The sequence below is a fragment of the Epinephelus lanceolatus genome, chromosome 15 (genome assembly GCF_041903045.1).
Source record: "Epinephelus lanceolatus isolate andai-2023 chromosome 15, ASM4190304v1, whole genome shotgun sequence".
Lineage (NCBI taxonomy): Eukaryota > Metazoa > Chordata > Actinopteri > Perciformes > Serranidae > Epinephelus > Epinephelus lanceolatus.
This window is the reverse complement of record NC_135748.1, coordinates 5,146,064-5,153,474: the sequence shown is the minus strand read 5'-3', so window position 1 is coordinate 5,153,474 and position 7,411 is coordinate 5,146,064. Positions and strand designations below refer to the sequence as shown.

Here is a 7,411-nt window from a genome sequence, read left to right as displayed (position 1 = left end):
AACTGAATAAATAAAAATGTTACTGCACATTTTTACTATATTACTTTTTTTGGGGGGCAGTAAGGGTTGGCAGCCCCACCTGCTTCTTCTGAGAGGAAGAAACCCACAACAAGCTACAGATCGACCTATGGAGAAATACCGCCAGGGATTTCCGAGAGGGGGGCGGAAGAGAATCCCACCCGGACAGATAAAATGATGACGACACATGGCAACAGAAACACGACGACGACTATGGAATGCATATGCGGCAAGGTATGCAAGAACCGACATGGTCTGAGGATCCACCAGGCCAAGATGAAATGTGAGCAGAAGGTGCAAGTGTCACAGTGCTCAGGAACTACGCCTGGTGAGACGCAGAAGGAGCCAGGCCCGGAGTCACCCCACAGTGCCCGGAGCCTCCAGGTGACGCAAGCACCAGACTCACACAGAGCATCAGAACATCGTTGGGTGAAGTGGCTCCAAGCCAGCAAGGACAAGGAGTGGCTCCAGTTTGACGAGGATGCCGATTCCATCTTAGAAGCCACTGCCAAGGGTGAAGCTGATCGACGCCTCCAGTCAATGACCACCATCATCAGCCTAGCAGCTGAGAGATTCGGGCTGGAGGAGAAGCGAGCAGCGAAACTCCCCTACACCATGAACAACAGAGCAAGTAAGATCCACCAGCTCAGGCAAGAGCTAAAGAGCTTGAGGCGGCAGTTCAAGGTGGCGAGTGAGGAGGAGAGAGCACCTTTTGCCAAGCTTCGTAGCATAATCCGCAAGAAGCTCACAACCTTGAGGAGAGCTGAGTGGCACAGGAGGAGGAGGAGGGAGAGGGCCAGGAAGTGTGCTGCCTTCCTAGCAAACTCATTCGGGTTCACAAAACAGCTGCTAGGGCAGAAGCGCAGTGGCCAACTTACCTGCTCCAAAGCTGAGATCGACCACCACCTCAGAGAAACCTTCAGCGATGATTTGAGGGAGCAAGACCTGGGCCACTGCAAGACCCTGATTCATCCACCTGCACCAGCTCTGGACTTTGACGGGAAGGAGCCTAGCTGGAAGGAAGTCCAAGAGGTGGTCAAGAAGGCAAGAGCAAGCTCAGCCCCAGGGCCTAGTGGAGTACCTTATAAGGTATACAAGAACTGCCCAAGGCTACTCCACAGGCTCTGGAAGATCCTGAAGGTGATCTGGAGGAGGGGCAAGGTAGCTCATCAGTGGAGATTTGCAGTGGGGGTTTGGATCCCAAAGAAGGAAGAGTCACAGAACATCAATCAGTTCAGGACCATCTCGCTACTCAGTGTTGAGGGGAAAATCTTTTTCAGCATTGTTGCCAGGCGCCTGACAGACTACCTCCTGAGGAACTCGTACATCGACACCTCGGCCCAGAAGGGAGGGATCCCAAAGGTACCGGGGTGTCTGGAGCACACAGGCGTGGTCACCCAGCTGATCAAGGAAGCCCGGGAGAACAAGGGGGACCTGTCTGTACTGTGGCTGGACCTTGCAAATGCCTACGGGTCCATACCCCATAAGCTAGTTGAAGAGGCACTGAATCAGCACTACATCCTGAGCAAGGTCAGAAACCTCATCATCGTCTACTATGCAAACTTCAGCCTGAGGGTCTCCTCTGGGTCAACAACCTCAGAGTGGCACAAGCTGGAAAAAGGGATAATCACCAGTTGCACCATCTCGGTTACCCTTTTTGCACTCGCCATGAACATGCTGGCGAAGTCTGCTGAGGCCCAGTGCAGGGGGCCCCTCGCCAAGTCTGGAGTTCGACAGTCGCCTATCCGAGCCTAATGGATGATCTGACGGTGATGACTACATCTGTCACGGGGTGCAGGTGGATCCTGAACGGCCTCGAGGAGCTGATCACCTGGGCTCGCATGAGCTTCAAGCCGGCAAAGTCGCGGTCACTTGTGCTGAAGAAAGGGAAGGTCATGGAAAATTTCCGCTTCACACTTGACAGCACTCAGATTCCATCAATCACCGAGAAACCTGTAAAGAGCTTGGGTAAAGTGTTTGACTGCAGCCTGAGGGACACAGCCTCCACACAAGCGACCAACCAAGAGCTGGAAACCTGGCTAGCTGCAGTGGAAAAGTCCGGCCTCCCTGGCAAGTTTAAGGCCTGGATATACCAACATGGCATTCTCCCACGGATTCTCTGGCCCCTCTTGGTCTACGAAGTCCCCATTTCTACAGTGGAGGGCTTTGAGAGGAGGGTCAGCAGGTTCCTGCGGAGGTGGCTGGGACTACCTGGGAGCCTGAGCAGCAACGCTCTGTACGGGCATAACAACAAGCTGAAGCTCCCTATCAGCAGCCTGAGCGAAGAGTCATGGTGACTCATTCCAGGGAGGTGCTGCAGTACCAAGGGTCCAGTGACCCAAAAGTAGCCCAGGCTGGGATTGAAGTCAGGACGGGGCGGAAATGGAGGGCAGCTGAGGCAGTGGAGGCAGCGGAGTCACAGCTAAGGCACAAGGCTCTGGTGGGCACAGTGGCGCATGGAAGAGCTGGCCTGGGCAGTAGTACAACACCTCGCTACGACAAGGCTCAGGGGAAGGATAGGAGGTCACCGGTCCTAGAGGAGGTGCGAGCAGCAGTTGAGGAGAAGCGAGCATGCCAGATGGTGGGAATGCGGCAGCAGGGAGCCTGGACTCGATGGGAGAAAGTGGTGGATCGCAAGGTCTTGTGGACTGAGCTATGGAGAGCAGAGCCCCATCGAATAAGATTTCTGATACAGGCTATCTATGATGTCTTGCCAAGCCCATCCAATTTGTTCTGCTGGGGGAAAGTCGAATCACCAGCATGCCCTCTGTGCCTCAAGAGAGGAACTTTAGAGAACATCCTCAGCTGCTGTTCAGAAGCCCTGGGCGAAGGGCGCTACCGCTGGCGCCATGACCAAGTCCTGAAGGCCATAGTGGATACCATCTGTAGTGGTATCAACCACTGTAAGCGCCTTTGCCCAGTGAAAAATACCATCACTTTCACCAGAGCTGGGGAGAAGCCTACAGCCTGGACCACCTCCCCTGGCCTGTCAACAATGGAACAAGACTGAGAGCTGAAAGTTGATCTGGGGAGGCAGCTGAAGTTCCCAGAATCTGTTGCCACAACATCACTAAGGCCAGACATAGGGCTGACCTCTGAAGCCTCCAAGCAGGTCATCCTCTTGGAACTCACCGTGCCTTGGGAGGACTGCATCGAGAAGGCTAATGAGAAGAGGGCCAAGTACACAGAGCTGGTGGAGGAATGCCGAAGCAATGGGTGGCGGGCAAGGTGTGAGCCCATCGAGGTGGGATGCAGAGGGTTCGTGGGCCAGTCCCTCTGTAGGGTCTATAAGACGGTGGGCATCACAGGGGCCAGTAGGAGAAGAGCAATTAAGTCGGCCACTGATACAGCAGAGGTGGCATCAAGGTGGCTGTGGATCAGGAGAGGAGAGCCGTGGGTGGGGTAGAGCTACCTGGACACAAGTCGGGGCTTGATCAGCCCCGGCTGGGTCGCCTGGGAGAGGGTGTCTGATTGTTGAAAGACCTGAAACACCCAATGACCCCAGGTTATATCACTGAAGATGTGTCCAGGAGCACCAAGTTGGTGTATGTTAAAGCTTACTATATATATATGTATGTATGTGTATATATGTATATATATATATATATATATATATATATATATATATATACACCATATGAATGATTCCTGTAAACATATGACTTCTAGAAGATTGGCTGAGTCTACCATTAGAGGCACTATATTTGATTTCACGGAAAATCCAATTATAATAAAGCAGTAAATAGTAGTGGTAGTAAAATTACACATATCCCATGAATTCAGCCTTCCTGCTCTGACTGAATATTGGTTGTTATCAAGGCAAATAACTCCTCTGTTATCAAAGGCAAAATTAGCAGTGTCCAATTTGGGGTAAACTACACAATGAAAAAGTATTCGCAAACTAGAGCAGATTTCAAGGAAAACCTGGAGTCATAATTTTCAGAGATATTTCAGTGTGTGAATTGAAATTTACTGGTGAGATGGATCAGCTACTTATTATATACATATATATGTGCCCTTTTGACCTTATATGCTTCAATAAACTTCTTCCATCAACTTCCTGTGTACAGCAGAAGTGGGAATGTATTGCATTGTGTCTGTGAACATCTGCAACATTTAATCAAATATCTGAGCAATATTACCATCTAATGTACAGTGAGGAAGACTGACAGTGGATAAAGACTTGACTTGATCTCATTACAGCCACCAATAGCAACAGGAAGTGGAAAGAAATGGAACAAAAACAATGGTGGAAGTGATATAAAGAACAGTTTAGCAATAAACACATCTGCTTGTCCAGTGATTTACAGAATCTTCCATTAAAATAGATAATCATCAAGGTTATCATCTGTCATAAAAATCTGAGAATTGTTAATGAAACTCCAGCACACAGAAAATGAATACAGATGAATGAACAAGAAACGGCACTGCATGCTGTTACTCTGATACAATCAATTCAGTGTGTTTACTGTCTGTGTTGTGTCCATGTTTCTCCTCTCCCTTGCAGCATGAGTGATTCTATTATTAGCTTTATGGAATTGGTATTCGAAGTTCAAAGCAATAGAGAAACATGCATAAATGTGACAACAGTTGTGTAGATGTAGTTTTCCAAGCATGTAATTTATTCTATGTTACATAAATACAAATAATATTCTCTTACTGTGGGCTTAAACCATGACATCATAGCTTAAGGCTGTATATTATTTTGTATGTATTCATGACAATTAGCTGGTAAGAGCATTCATCCAGTATTTATACTGTGTAGTGAGTCAGAGCAGTGGCAGTCTGCATTGTGTTTACTGCAGACTGCACGAACATCCTCAGAGTCAGCGGCTTTGACTGACAGGCTTCTCTTGTTTGATACATTTAGCTGTGACTCAGGAGGTAGAGTGGGTCTTTCACTAATTGGAAGATCAGTGGTTTGATCCCCGGCTCCTTCAGTCGGCATGTCAAATTATCCTTGGGCAAGTTACTGAACCCCAAATTGCTCCAGATGTGCCATCAGTGTGTGAGTGCTTTTAAAAACTGAGTGGCAGATGGCACCGTGTATGGGAGCCTCGGCCACCAATGGCTGAATGTGATTCCTTTGTGTAGTAAACCTATCTGTCACCTGCCAATCACACTCATGTTTTTCTCATGTCCAAGGCTGGGTTCATTCTGGTCTTCTCTCTATGATACACTCTCAAAAGCCCTCAATAAACCTGAGAGTCCTTGATGTTTATTTTTGGTGTTATTGTAGAATTTTTAAATTTCTCTATATATTATTATTGCTTTTCTTGTAGCCCGCAGGCATACTTTACTTCATTGGAAGGATCAAAAGCCTTGGCTGAAAGATTTAATGTCCTTCGTATACATAGAAAAAATAATGCACAGTATTAGGGGTGGCTCTAATAACAAACTTGGGATTCCATTTTCTCTTTTTAATGCCTCTGCACCAGCAACTCTATGGCTGGAGGCATTATATTTTCAGGTTATCCTTCCATCCACCTGCCTGTCCCATCCTTGTGAAGTCAACAATGAAGTGATTAGTTTTTGGTGGCCAAAAGGTCAAGGTCATCGTGACCTTCACTGCTTCATTCTCATGAATGCAATATCTCAAGAGTGCCTGGAGGGACTTTCTTCAAATTTGACACAGACATCCACTTGGACTAAACAATAAACTGATTAGGATGTTTTTGGTAGAAGGTCAAAGGTCAAGGTCAGTGTGACCTCACAAAATATGTTTTCTGGCCATAACTCAAGAATTTATATGCCAATTATTACAAACTTTACACAAATGTCCAATAGGATAAAACAATGAAGTGATGACATTTTATATCCAAAAGGTCAAAGGTTAGCTTCACTTTGATATTATAATGTTCTGCATAAAACACTTTTGTGGCCATTATTCAACGTCATATCTCAGGAACAGAAAGGGAAGAATTTGGTCACATACTGAATTGGTGACACTAATCTTGGGTGTCCACCTTCAAACTGTGCTGATTGTATAGATCTCCCGTGTTGTCGAGGGGTGAATGTGTGTGAAGCATCCATTCACAGACATAGATGTAAACTGTAAGAGAAACTTGACTGGTGCATAGAGGGGCGGTAATTCTAATTGTTAATTGTATTTCTTCTTTTGGTCTGTATGTATCGATATATATATATATATAAGTGTGTTTATCATGTTATCATGTTTTGGTGGTTGGGGTTCATGCTGTCATAACAATATAAAACTGGGTGACATGAACTTAAAGATAGATGTATGTTGTGTAATGTTAAACTAAGTCTACGTTTAGCCTTAGCCAGCAGTTTTAAATTTGACTCAATGTCGCCCGCTCTGGCCCCAGGGATACATTTGACTATGGCCGCTGGTGTTGCTAACTTCACATTTCTCAAAATAGAGCTGCCAATAACCAGAGTTTTCTCCTCAGCGTGTGTGTCACTGAGTGGGGAAAAACGGTTAGAAACATGAACAGGCTGGTGGTGAACCTTGGGCTTCGGCTTGGTACTACGCTTCTCCCGGACAGTTACCCAGCCGCCTGGCTGCACGGGGGTTACTGGGGGACCGCTAGCAGAGGCTATGCTATGTGGCTCCACACTGGCTACAGGGGGCTGGCTAACTACCACAGCTACTGAATGATTTTCCATGGTGCGGAGCCGCGCTTCAAATTCACTGAGCCTCCAACGCAGCAAATAAACTACACTTGTTACAATTACCACTGTCGCTAAATGAGGCAGAGGCATAACTAAGAAAGAGCAGAAGGAGAAGCCCTCGCTAACTGTTAAGCTAATGTAGCTATCAAGGCTAATAACGTGCAAACAACAGCAAGGATTAGCAAGAAAGTCATTAAAAAAATGAACTGCAATAAACTGAAGCTTCTGTGCTTTGATTACCTGCTGTGAAACAACATGACCCTCATCCATTTAAAATGAACATTAGTTCTTCTGAGCACATTTTGGTCAAAGTAACGTAAAAGTAGTGTAATAAGTAACTTATTACTCTACAAAGAGATTAATATTGTAAAGAAATGTATTACTTTCAAATAAGTAAATACTAATATGTAATATATTACATTTGAGAGTAACTTGCCCAACACTGTCAACAAGTTAGTAGGATTTACCTCTGGGAGTCATGTCTATACAAAATGTCATGGCAATCCAGCCAGCGAAGAATGCTATCCTGAGAATCATACTGCTAGCATGGTTGAAAGAAAGAAAGAAAGAAAGAAAAAGAAAGAAAGAAAGAAAGAAAGAAAGAAATGTTTTACAATGAACACAGTGCTTCCATTCACTTATTTACACTGTTCAGGATTAATACAAGATGAGCAATATCCCCATGAACTCACAGTTATTCTAAATTTGACTTTCCTTCTGAGAGCACGTTGACAGCTTAATGTAGTGCACATGAATA

General features: G+C 46.0%; 1 pseudogene; it reads left to right on the top strand.

Annotated features, from left to right (window-relative positions):
• Positions 1 to 243: 243 nt before the first annotated feature.
• Positions 244 to 3,489, top strand: LOC117266914 (uncharacterized; annotated as a pseudogene).
• Positions 3,490 to 7,411: the final 3,922 nt, after the last annotated feature.